Genomic DNA, 12,277 nt, shown 5'->3' on the forward strand with positions numbered 1-12,277 from the left:
TTTAACATAATATTTTATAATTTGTTTTCATTTTCTTTCTAGTACAGAGTTGTTATTAAGTATATAAAATTTCCAAGCAAGAGAATATTATTGTTATTGGTTTATTTTTGACTGTTCCTTTTTAACTTTACTTTGGAAATGTTTTGTTCAGGGAATGTGACCTTCCATTACATAATTTGTTCTGATTGTATTTGTGAAAATTTTAAATATTCTTTCCTGAGTATTTGGAGAAAAAATGTATTAAGAGTGCAGCATTCTCTCTCTCTGTGTACATATACAGTATATGTATACTACATATGCATATATATTAAATAAAATTGTTCATTTGAATTTTACAATTCCTCTTTATTTTGAATCTAGTATCATCATCAAAATTGTTTGGAATGAAGTATCTTAAAGGTTCTAACACTTAGGGATCAGTACATTTCTCCTTGTATTTCTATCAGCTTAGTTTTATATGTGTAGCTTGATAATTTATTTCAGGCATAGAAGGTTTCATGACTTTACTTAAACCAATAAAGTGTATTTTTAGCTTGTCCCATTCATCAATCTGTTTTCTGCTATTATAATTAGCTCCACAGTGTTGGTACAATGTGTGACTTTTGTTATTAAAATTTGCCCTATATATTGATATATTTTCTATTATTATCACACTTTATGTTATCATAGTTTTCACTCACTCATATATGGAATATAGCTAGATTTAGGATTGTGGTTAACTTGGTTTCTTTCTTTTGTCATTTATTTATTTATTTATTTTATTATTTCTTGACTGCCTTCCTGCCTGATGCTGAAGATTTTGTTTATAATGAGGAAATAAAACTTGTGTTTATTGTACTTACTTAGTATTCCTTAGGTTGGAGTCCCCAGAAAGGAGAGCCAGAGGCAGGGAGCAGAGTAAAGTCAAGTGGAGAGAAAAAGGGAGAGTCAATAGAGAATATTTATGGAGCTGATGGTTGACCTTCAGAACCACCCTTCCAGAAAATGGTGTGAATCAGAACAGTATGGTCTCGGGAGAACAGGGTGGGAATTTATCCACTCACTCCTATTGCTCACTACTCAAAATTCTGGCTGATGGGATGTTAATTCTTCCTTGCCCTGTATTCTGGCTGCACATGGATGGGAACTGAGCAAAAATCCTTAGCTACCTGCAATTATCTGTGAAAGACGAAATGCTGGGAACAGGAGGCATGAATGAGGCATGAGGCAAGGGTGTTCACATGCAAAGCAGACACACCTGAAGAGGTTGTTGCATGTCTACTCAGAGTCAGTCTTCGCAGAGGTGGTTGGGAGAAGAGCAGGTGAATCTGAGAAGGTGAATGAATGGTGCATACGAGGTTTTTAGTATGGTCTTCAGTCTAATATCTGTTTGTTTAAAATCTCATTTTAATTCATCAAATTGTCTTTTCTCATTTTTTTTCTAGTTTTTATTTAATTTTATTTTAAAGATTTTATTAAAGTATAGTTGATTTACAATATTGTTAGTTTTAGGTACACAATAAAGTGAATCATTTATATGTATACATATATCCATTCTTTTTTAGATTCTTCTCCCATATAGGTAATTACAAAGTATTGAGTTCTCTGTGCTCTACAGTAGGTCCTTTTTAGTTATTTTATATATAGTAGTGTGCATATGTCAATCCTAATCTCCCAATTTATCCGTCCCCTCTTCCTCCCTGGTAACCATAAGTTTGTTTTCTACATCTATTATTTTATTTATTTATGTTTTGTAAATTAGTTCATATGTACCATTTTTTTTAAGATTCACAAATAAGCAATATCACACTATATTTATCTTTCTCTGTCTGACTTATCACTCAGTATGATTATCTTTAGGTCCATCCATGTTACTGCAAAGCATTATATATCATATGCTTAATAGTTACAACTGTTTAATAGTTATAACCATTTAATATACACATTCATAGAATAATGTTTAGTATCTATTTAGAAAATGAACATAACATACTTTCACTTTCCTATGTGCTCCATCTCCACCAGTTATCCTGTGTTGACATTCTCAAGGTTTAACTGAGTATTAATAAAATTTTTGCAATATTTCTGCATTATCTCATGATAACCATTACATATTTGTTTTCTGCATTAATGGGGAAAAATCTATTTTTGAGTTCACTGTTTTCTTTTATAGCTATATCCACTTCTCAATTCAACCCATCAAGTGAGTTTTCTATTTATTTTATTTCAACTGGAAATTAAAACCTTAAAGTAAACTCTTTTAAATGGCAACTGCCTTGCATAAACTGAGAAGAGTTGAGACAGGAGAGGTCCATCTACTCTAATAATTATGGTGATGCATGGCTAGGTGACCTCTCCTGTGCTTAGCATCCATTGACTCTGATTATGGGGGTCCCCTAGAGTGCTACCATATTAGCACAGGATTGATACAGAAGTCTGGAGCTCTGTTTTCTTATGTTTGTTTTATTATCTTCATAGTTCTTTCTAATCTCCTTTCTAAATTCCAGGGATTCCTCAAAATATCTGGTTTGCTAACAGCATTCTTCAGTTTTTGGTGCTCATTTGAAGATGTGCACACACATGCTCACATGTGTGTGTGTTTGTGTTCGTAGTCTCTTTTCCCAGTGGCACCCTCTCCCTGTCTCCTACCTCTTTCTCTCCTCCATTCTGCTTTTGCTCTCAGAATTTTTCTCATTATATAGAATTTGGAATAATAGAGTAGAACTGTATACTCAGTATATTCTGGTTCAATCTCCAGTACATTTTCTAATTAACTATATGCTTTTATTTTGTTACTCTTAGTTTTCATTAAAACATGTTTTTTTTTAAAATGCAAGCTGGATAATTGGGTTAGTATATCTGAGTGTATTTAGTAGATGAAGGTGTGTTAGTTGCTCTACTGTGTCCGACTCTTTGAGACCCCATGAACTATAGCCTCTGTCCATGGAATTCTCCAGGCAAGCATACTGGAGTGGGTGGTAGTAGTAGTAGTAGTAGTAGTAAATAAAAGTCACTAAGTCATGTCTGACTCTTGTGACCCCATGTAGCCTGCCAGGCTCCTCTGTCTATGGGATTCTCTAGGCAAGAATACTGGAGTGGGTAGCCATTCCCTTCTCCAGGGGATCTTCAACGGAGGATCAAACCCAGGTCTCCCACATTGCAGGCAAATTCTTTACCATCTGAGCCACTAGGCCAGCATGATTTAGTGGATAATCTTTTTAATTTTCAGCTGGTAAAGAATCCCCCTGTAATGTGGGAGACCTGGGTTTGAACTCTGGGTTGGGAAGATCCCCTAGAGAAGGGAAAGGCTACCCCCTCCAGTATTCTTGCCAGGAGAATTCCATGGACTGACTATACAGTCCGTATGGGGTTGCAAAGAATCGGACATGACTGAGTGACTTTCACTTTCACTTTTTAAATTTTAAACTATGTTAACCTTAGCATTTGCCCAGATACTGCCTGCCACCCTCCATTCTGCCCAGTTCCTGAATCAAAGTAATGCTTAAGCGATACATTAATAAACAGCAAAGTATTTGAACTTACCATCTTTTTAAATTATGTGACTTGATAAATTGCATGTTACTGCTTAAGATAAACATTAAAAACATTTAACATTGTAGGTTAAACTGTATTAGTCTAATCTAGAAGCCACATCACAAGTGAATATGTATTAATTTATAAATATAAATGTCTAACTCTGTCAATCATCTTACAGATTATACAGTTAGGATTGAATACCAGTTGTAATTTTTGTCACACACAAGGCTTCATATATGAGAGAAATACAAATAAAAATATGAAAGGAACTAATATGATTATTTGCACAATGTAAATATAGAAATAGAGCATGCTTTAGGGATCTTAAGGGATCTTGGGATCCATTACATTCCACAGTTGTTCTAAAATTATAGTGTCTCTCAAATTTTGAAAGCTAGAAGTTACCTTCAACTTAAAGCAAATTATAACGGCAAAATGTTACAATAACATATGGCACTAAGAATGGATTCTAAATGGCCACCTGTTCCTAATATCTATAATTGCAACAGATAATTATTGGGAACCTGCTGCTCAGCACTGTGTTAGCCACTAAGAGTTTGAAGATGATTAAAAGGACAAAATAACAACCCAGTACAATTCTTATTGTTGCCTTTCTCAAAAATGTTAGCAAATTGAGGAGTAATAGTAGTAGTTTTGTTATTTTGTTAAACATCAGACTTCCAAATCTAAGTAAAATAAGAAACTGTCAGGGAATTCCTTGGTGGTCCGGAGGTTAGGATTCTGAGCTCTCACTCCTGAGGTCCTAGGGTGCAGTCCCTGGTGGCCAAGACGGTAAAGAATCTGCCTGCAATTCAGGAGACCTGGGTTCAGTCCCTGTGTTTGGGAAGATCCCCTGAGGAAGAGAATGGCAACCCACTCCAGTATTCTTGCCTGGAGAATTTCACGGACAGGAGCGCCTGGCGTTACAGTTCATGGGGTTGCAAAGAGTGGGACAAGACTGAGTGACCAACACACACACACACACACACACACACACAGAGGGAACTAAGATCCTGCAAATAATGCATCATGGCCAAAAAAATAAAAAAAGATTCCAACCAGGTCCAGGAATCTTAGGGATCTGTGAAAGTCATAAAGAGTATCCTCCAAACTATTCAGTCATTTCCTTACAGAAATCAGTGTTTTACTTTTAATATCTTTGATGAGATCACAAAGACTAAAGGATCAGTACTTCCTTGCTTTTGTTGGAAATGAATGAACTCAATCTTTACCCAGTTTAGCACAGAAATAAGGTGGTAAATGAAACTGATAAGGTTTGATGACACAGATCCAGATTCTAATTCTTGTGTCTTATCACACCCTGGTGAATTTAGGCAAATTACCTCCTTGAAAAGGAGTACATCAAGGCTGTATATTGTCACCCTGCTTATTTAACTTATATGCAGAGTACATCATGAGAAACACTGGGCTGGAAGAAGCACAAGCTGGAATCAAGATAGCTGGGAGAAATATCAATAACCTCAGATATGCAGATGACACCACCCTTATGGCAGAAAGTGAAGAGGAACTCAAAAGCCTCTCGGTGAAAGTGAAAGATGATAGTGAAAAAGTTGGCTTAAAGCTCAACATTCAGAAAACTAAGATCATGGCATCTGGTCCCATCACTTCATGGGAAATAGATGGGGAAACAGTGGAAACAGTGGCTGACTTTACTTTTGGGGGCTCCAAAGTCACTGCAGATGGTGATGGCAGCCATGAAATTAAAAGACACTTACTCCTTGGAAGGAAAGTTATGACCAACCTAGATAGCATATTCAAAAGCAGAGACATTACTTTGCCAACAAAGGTCCATCTAGTGAAGGCTATGGTTTTTCCAGTGGTCATGTATGGATGTGAGAGTTGGACTGTGAAGAAAGCTGAGTGCCGAAGAATTGATGTATATTGCTCAAATTTAAATAAAACAGGATTGAACTTAATACCCTGGTAAATAGATATGTATCATCATAATCTATTAATATGTGTAAGCTCTAAAATAAACAAATACAATGAAACCCCACAGGCTCATATAAGTATAATAAGAAATATATTATGTGGTGATAAGTGATCATACATCATGCAAACGTGGCATTGCATGTATCTTTGTGTTTAGGAATATGCTTGCCAGCTATGCCACACTAGTCATCACTTCTTAACATATTCTGTTCTTAAATAGCACACAGATAAAACTAAAAAAGAATTAGCCCTATCTTTGATCAATGTTCAGAACAAATATATGGCAGAGAATTATTATACAGCACACTTTTTCCAGAGGGCAATAGATTATTCACTACCATGTCAAATCGTATAATTCAGCCTATTTAGATATGATAGATTACAGTAAAAAAGCATTATTTTAATAATGAGTGTAAAATAGTGTTAACTCTAATCAATCAGACATTTGTTAGCATGCTAACAACCTGATTACTGTAGTATCGGCTACCAAACAGGTAAGAGTATATGCTTATAAAAAGATAACAACATTGATTACAGTATATGGGTTCACTTATTCTAGGAACAATAAGTATAAAGATAAGTGTAGAAATAATAATTTGTTAATTAAATGTGTTTTAAAATCACAGTTGCTGACACTGGCTGCTTCTTTTCACCTCTCTGAATTTTAAATAAAAAGTGCCTTAAATAACTTAGAATTTTCTGCAATTCATTTATCAGTGCACTTAGCCTTCACCTAATAAAAATGCATTATTTGGCTTCAGCATGAAATTTCCCAGATAGTCCAAGGCAAATCTGCCAAATCTATGCCAATACTTTTCTAAGTATTTTGCAAATTAATCTTTAGAAAGGATGAAAGCTTACTTTCTTAACTTTGTAATTAAATGAATATTTTCTCTTCATAAACAGAACTTAATGAACCAATGTTTATGTAATTGTCTGTTTGCCAATTAAACACTTATCCTAGAACTTATAACTACCCTTCTTCGTCAAGGAGTCAGCAATAGAAAATTCTTTCTTTTCTGTCTTTTTTTTTAGTAACCTTTCTTCTGCCAACTTTTCCCTTATTCTTCCTCCTAACTGTTTTTGCTCATCCTCTTTGCTTTTTACTCCTTGCTTTTTCCATTTCTCCACCCTGCTCCACTTCCAGTGGAGTAGGAAGTGAGGGAATAGTGATATCTCATAAACAGCTAAGTGGGGAACAGCAGGTGAAGGTGTAGATCAGGCAGGAGAGGGAAGCCACGGTCATAAAGCTTGATCGCCTTGGTTTAAAACATTTAGAAGCTGAGATGGAGGAATTTTCCTGGCCCAGAATCTGGGAACTAAAAAAAAAAAAAAATTCCATTAGATTTTTCTCAAATGAAGAGAAGATTACATGTTCAGATGGTTCAATGTCATTGGCAGTGATGCTGAGGAAAAGCCAGAGAGCGAAGAGCTAAAAAAAAATAGGGGCAAACTGTCTAGTTGTGCACAGGAGAGAAGTTGAGCCCAAAGTTGAGATAATGAGAGTGAATTTGAAAGAGACAGAGACTATCGAAGGAATACAACATTAAAAGAATCCCTGGAGGAGTCAGCAATCAGTTGCAGAAAGGACAGAAGTGAGTCACAGATTAGCAATGGAATGAATGCACATTTATGCGTTCTTTCCTAGCTCCTTTCCTGAAAAGCACATATATCACCGGATGGTTATCTGAACAAGAGCCCCGCTGAAGAGGGTGACAATCAGCCTAAGCCAAGCAGACAAGTAACTCTGCTACAGGGAACAGCCCTAGAAACAGGTTTTATGATTTAGCATAGATATGTCTTTTTTCTTAAAAGAAACAATCTCAGCTTATATTTTATTCATAGAAGCCATTCTTTACTCTATTGCCTTGAGTGATTTTGGCGGTGAGTAGATGTGAGAGTAGTAGCTTTAAATTCACCCGTGCCCTTGAAACAGCAGTGTGCAGTACATTCAGCATTGTTACCCTGTCGCTCTTCTGCCTGCTTTGTGGGCCTGTTATGAAACTCCTCTTTTCAGAAAATTGTATTCTGGTGCTATTATTGAATTAACATTTTACTTAAATATACACACACACACATATCTCTGAGAGACCATGTAAATAATCCAAGGACAGCAAAACGGCATACTCTCTAGGAAAAATTTTTAAAATGTCTAAAATGCCCTGCTTACCTTAGTTTCAAGGGAGATGCAAGGACCTGTTATTGAGGCTGACCAGGTGACTCAGTGGTAGAGAATCCGCCTGCCACTGCAGGAGATGCATGTTCAGTCCCTGGGCTGGGAAGATCCCTGGAGGAGGAATGGCAACCCATTCCAATAGTCTTGCCTGGAAAATCCCATGGACAGAGGAGCCAAAAGGGCTACAGTCCATGAGGTATCAAAAGAGTCAGGCACAACCTACCGACTGAACAACCACCACCTTAGTTTCAAGGGAGATGCAGGGACTTATTAATAATGAGTGGACATATATACTAAGTAGAAAGTCAAAGTATATATTTTCTTTCAGATAGAAACAGAAAGCATGATATTCCTGATTCTGCTTCCCACATTAAAGAATAATTATATTCTGTATAAAACATAATGTTTATTTGTACACTGAATTTTAAAAGTTTAAAAGTTATCACAAACTTTTAAAGCATGTGAGCTGTGCATCCTAACGTTAGCTGCACATTGGAATCCTCTGGAGAATGTAAGAATACTGAAAACAGAATTCCACCCTGAGAAATTCTGATTTGTAAAATTCTCCCTAGTCAATCTCATACATAGCCAAGGTGGAAATCACTATATTAGGGCCTGCCTGTGGTTTAAAAAGTAATTTCTCTCCTACCAACATAACAATAAAATAGGATGTTGGAGGAAAGTTCCTTCTGAACTTTGTATGTGAAATCAATCTCATTCAATTTACAATTCTGTCACTGGATGATCCTGGTAATGAGTTGACCTGAGTCATCCCTTCATTGAAAGAACACAGTGTAGAAAGAGGAACAAGAACACTGGAATCAGGGATTTCCATGGGTGTTGGCCCAGCCATTTGTGGAGCTGCTGAGATGCTTTGAAAATGACTAAATCTCTGTTAATGTCAGTTTCCCCACCAATAAAGTAGAAGTGATTAAAATATACACTTAACAGCCCAGAAGCTGTTTATTTTTTTCACATATTTACCTTTTTATTTTTTGATGAGAACTCTCTAAGCAAATTTGAATTATACAATACAATACAATGCTATCAGCCCTTCATGGGTCACTAAATCAACCCTGAATATTTATTGGAAGGACTGATGCTGAAGCTGAAGCTCCAATACTTTGGCTACCTGATATGAAGAGCTGACTTGTTAGAAAAGACCCTGATGCTGGGAAAGACTGATGGCAGGAGGAAAAGAGGGCAGCAGAGGATAAGATGGCTGGAAGGCATCACTGATTCAATGGACATGAACTTGGGCAAACTCCAGGAGATGATGAGGGATAGGGAGGCCTAGAATACTGCAGTTCATGGGATTGCAAAGAGTTGCACCCAACTTGGCAACTGAACAACAAAGTTATTAACTCTAGTGACCATGTTATACATTAGATCCTAAGATCTTACTGATCTTATACCTAAAATTTATACCCCTCCTTATTTCATCCACCTCCTGCCCCTGGCAACCATTTTCTAACCTCTGTTTCTATGAGTTTGGTATTTTTTTTACAAAAAATTTCCACATATAAGTGATACTATTCATTACTTGTCATTCTCTCTCTGACTTATTTCACTTAGCATAATACCCTCAAATTTCACCAAACATTTTCTTGTTTCGAATTCCACACAGAATTGTCAGGTATGTGCTTGGAAATTATGACATCATTGTTAAGTTTCACCCAACTCTTTGCAATTGGCAGGAGTATCTTCTTTTTCATGGTGCAACAATATTCCATCACATATGTGTACCACATGTTTATTCATTTATCTGTAATGGACACTTAGATTGTTTCTATATCTTGGGTACTGTGAATAATGTGGCTATGAGCATGGGAGTACAGATACGAGAAGCTGTTTAAATTAAATGAAATAATATGTATAAAACTTGTCACATTGGAAATAATCAGCATGCAATTCCCTTTTCCTTTACTACTGAATTGTAACCTTTCATATGCTCTGGTCCTACTTTAGGATAAAATAGGCAAAATCAAGTGAAGGTGATCAGAATCAAGTCTATCTATTTATTGCCTTGTCAACAACTCTGTGGAGACTGGTACGAGGTACTTTTAAGTTTTAAGGAAGAAAAATGATTTTTTTTTAAATAAAACACACACAAAGCAGATATTTTTCTCTTAATATATACTGTTTAACTTAAAATAGTTGGTTATGAGAACTACGAGGTTATTACAAAGACAATGCTGCTGATGCTAAAAATAAATTCATACGCATACATGTGAAATTGTTTCTCGGAATTTAGGGCACATACAGAAGGATGACAATATAATGCAAGTACAGAGTCCTGGAGATGTGGACCTGAGACAACAAGCTAGTTTCCTAACTCCCTGGTTTACCTTTCAGTGGGCTTTTCAGGTGGTGTTAGTGGTGAAGAACCCGCCTACCAATGCAGGAGACCTAAGAGACATGGGTTTGATCATTAGGTTGGGAAGACACCCTGGAGAAGGGCATGGCACCCCACTCCAGTACTCTTGCCTGGAAAATCCCATGGACGGAGGAGCCTGGTAGGCTGCAGTCCATGGGGTCACCAAGAGTTGGACACGACTGAGTGACTTCACTTTCACTTCACTTTCATGCATTGGAGCAGGAAATGGCAACCCACTCTAGTGCTCTTGCATGGAGAATCCCAGAGATGGGGGAGCCTGGTGGGCTGCCGTCTCTGGGGTCGAACAGAGTGGGACACAACTAAAGCAACTTAGCAGCAGCAGCAGCAGCAGAAGTGACTTAGCACACACATACCTTTTAGTGGAAAATATATTTTGATGCAGATGGGAAGGAAGCAAATGTGGACATGGCAGGTAATGGAGGTTATCCAGGTGAGAGAGACGACAGACCCTGGACCAGCATGGGTGATGGAAACAGAGAACAGATGGTTTGTATGAACTATTTGGAAGACAGAACCAACAGGATCTACATACAAGGAGTATTTACCTCTAAACTACCTTTGTTATTATTATTATTTTTTTAATTTTAGCTGTGCTGAGTCTTTGTTGCGGTGCACAAGCTTTCTCTAGGTGTGGCACACAGGCTCAGTTGTTTTGCAGAATGTGGGGTTCCTGACCAGAGGTCTAACCTGCATCCCCTGCATTAGAAGGCAAAGTCTTAGCCACCAGCGGAGTCCCTATTTATGTACTATTTTACAGTTAAAATCAATAGGATTTGAAAGAGAAGTTTATGGGTGATAACTATATACCAGACTTAAGCAGTCACATAAATGATGCTACTATTTGATAAAATTGGGTATACTAAACAAATCTCTCATTTGGGATGAAAGATCATATTCCGAACACTTTGTGTTTGAAATTTGTTTGAAGTATCCAAGATGAGATGCCAGGTTAACAGTTGGGAGATGTCTCAGACCCATAAAGGAGAGATATGGGAAGCAGATAGACACCTATGCGTCATCGATTTTAGATGGTAAGACAGCAAATGAAGTGATGAGTACAGGGGATGATATTGAGATAAAGCACCTGGTGAAAAGAGTGTACACGTTGGTGTTAAGGGCTTCCTGTGATAACACTGACTGCCAGTCATGCCAGTGCTTTGTGTACAATAGCGTGCACGTGTGCTCAGTCGTGTCTGACTCTGTGACCCCATGGATGATAGTCTGCTCACCAGGCTTCTCTGTCTATGGAATTTTCCAGGCAAGAATACTGGAGTGGGTTGCCATTTCCTCCTCCAGCAAATCTTCCCAACTCAAGTATAGAACTTGAGTCTCCTGAGTTTCCTGTATTGGCAGACTGATTATTGTACATAAGAGGGAAAAGGGGAAGCCCCTTATGTACAATAGCAGAATTTAACTCATACGTCCTCTTTCTTAGAACTTGTCTGCAAGTGAAAACAAAGCTGCTCTTCAAGAAATGTTGCATATTCAGTTGACCTTGAACAACATGGGTTTGAACTACACAAGTCCACGTATATTTGGATTTTTTTGACAGTAGATACCACAGTACTACACGATCCAAGGTTGGTTCAATCCAAGAATTTGAAAGTGTGAATACAGAAAAGTCCTGGGTATAGAGGAACTGCACACATGGAGGGCCAACTATAAATTATACACAGACTTTGACTGCAGGGGTTTGGTGCCCCACATTATTCAAAAGTCCACTGACTTGAATGGCTGTGATCCAAAAGTCTACAAATAATAAATGCTGGAGAGGGTGTGGAGAAAAGGGAACCCTCTTACACTGTTGGTGGGAATGCAAACTAGTACAGCCACTATGGAGAACAGTGTGGAGATTCCTTAAAAAATTGGAAATAGAACTGCCTTATGATCCAGCAATCCCACTGCTGGGCATACACACTGAGGAAACCAGAAGGGAAAGAGACACGTGTACCCCAATGTTCATCGCAGCACTGTTTATAATAGCCAGGACATGGAAGCAACCTAGATGTCCATCAGCAGATGAATGGATAAGAAAGCAGTGGTACATATACACAATGGAGTATTACTCAGCCATTAAAAAGAATACATTTGAATCAGTTCTAATGAGGTGGATGAAACTGGAGCCTATTATACAGAGTGAAGTAAGCCAGAAGGAAAAACACCAATACAGTATACTAACGCATATATATGGAATTTAGAAAGATGGTAACGATAACCCTGTATACGAGACAGCA

At 37.4% G+C, this 12,277-nt stretch overlaps 1 non-coding gene across 1 annotated transcript; it reads right to left on the bottom strand.

Moving 5' to 3' along the window:
* Positions 1-9,239: 9,239 nt before the first annotated feature.
* On the bottom strand, positions 9,240-9,316 carry LOC133236329 (small nucleolar RNA SNORD121A). Its single transcript, XR_009732842.1, has one exon. It is a non-coding gene; the product is annotated as a small nucleolar RNA SNORD121A (small nucleolar RNA).
* Between the last annotated feature and the right edge of the window lie 2,961 nt (positions 9,317-12,277).

This window comes from Bos javanicus, chromosome 2 (assembly GCF_032452875.1).
Source record: "Bos javanicus breed banteng chromosome 2, ARS-OSU_banteng_1.0, whole genome shotgun sequence".
Lineage (NCBI taxonomy): Eukaryota > Metazoa > Chordata > Mammalia > Artiodactyla > Bovidae > Bos > Bos javanicus.